At 37.9% G+C, this 1,161-nt stretch overlaps 1 pseudogene; it reads right to left on the bottom strand.

Annotated features, from left to right (window-relative positions):
• Nucleotides 1-711: 711 nt before the first annotated feature.
• Nucleotides 712-806, bottom strand: LOC133766143 (small nucleolar RNA ACA64; annotated as a pseudogene).
• Nucleotides 807-1,161: the final 355 nt, after the last annotated feature.

Raw genomic sequence — 1,161 nt, 5'->3', positions numbered from 1 at the left:
TACACCACATTCTACCTGGATCTAGCTCTCTCCTCCTACTACAAAGCTGTAGGACTATTGTCGAGAAAAGACAATATTCGTATTTCCTACCACTGAGGAGAGTATGGCAAAACTGGCCAACATTTAGATTTTACGTAGTAGACAAACTGCCTCAAAATAAGTTGAGTAATATGTCTCTGGGCAGGGATTTGGAAGTTTATCTATGAAGGCCAAAAAGTAAATAGTTGCAGATTTACAGGGTAAACTACTCATTTCTGCCTTCCAAAAGGAGGCCACAGTCAAGATCTAAATGACTGAATCTGATTGTGTTGGAAACAATAAATGCCCATTTACAAAAACAGGAAGTGGTCCATAGGCTGTGGACTATTAACTCCTTCTCTAAAGCCAGATATAAGTTAATGCTTTCATCCACTAATCCTAACTAGGAATGTTGCCTAGAAAGATATTCACCAGAAATTTAAAAAAAGACAAATTTGTATACCAGTCTGTTATTCATAATGGGAAAAACTGCAATTGCCTTCCTGATCAAAAACAAAGAATCTTAACTAGGCTAAGTAAAATAATGGAATTGTCCTAGTAAAATGCATAGTAATATTGAGAAATATATTCATGAAAAAGCATTAGGTGAAAAATTTAAGCTACAGGAAATTTTACATAAGAATGATTAAAATTCTAAGTCAAATAGTACACCCCCCTTTATTTTCTTTTTGCACCTGTCAGGGACTGGGTTTCACCTTCCCACACCAAAGCAGTAGGCAATAAGCTGAAGCTCCTGGTGGCTCTAGGTGTGGAATTTCACCCCTGGCCTCAGTTAGTTAAATGGCCTCTTTTAAGAGTGTTTGATAATTGGGTCCAGTTTCATGCCTCTAATTAAGAAAAGACTATGAGAAGCGAAAGGTAAAAGATTTATTTGTATGCAAAGTGAAAGTACACACTAAGGAGTATGGCCATGCTCAAGAGAGACCTCCACTCCATGAGGATTGAGTCCATTACTTCATATAAACAGGAGGTATATCCAAAGATGGAACGTTTGAGGCCCTTAAGAACTGGAGTAAACTCAGATATGTCATGCTGTCGGGTGCACGACGGGGATGGATGTGTCAGTCACGGTATTTCTAATGTAATGACCTTATCATGAGCTAAATTTCTTTATGGGGATTC

This window comes from Lepus europaeus, chromosome 8 (genome assembly GCF_033115175.1).
Source record: "Lepus europaeus isolate LE1 chromosome 8, mLepTim1.pri, whole genome shotgun sequence".
NCBI lineage: Eukaryota > Metazoa > Chordata > Mammalia > Lagomorpha > Leporidae > Lepus > Lepus europaeus.
This window is presented reverse-complemented; position numbering and strand designations above follow the sequence as displayed.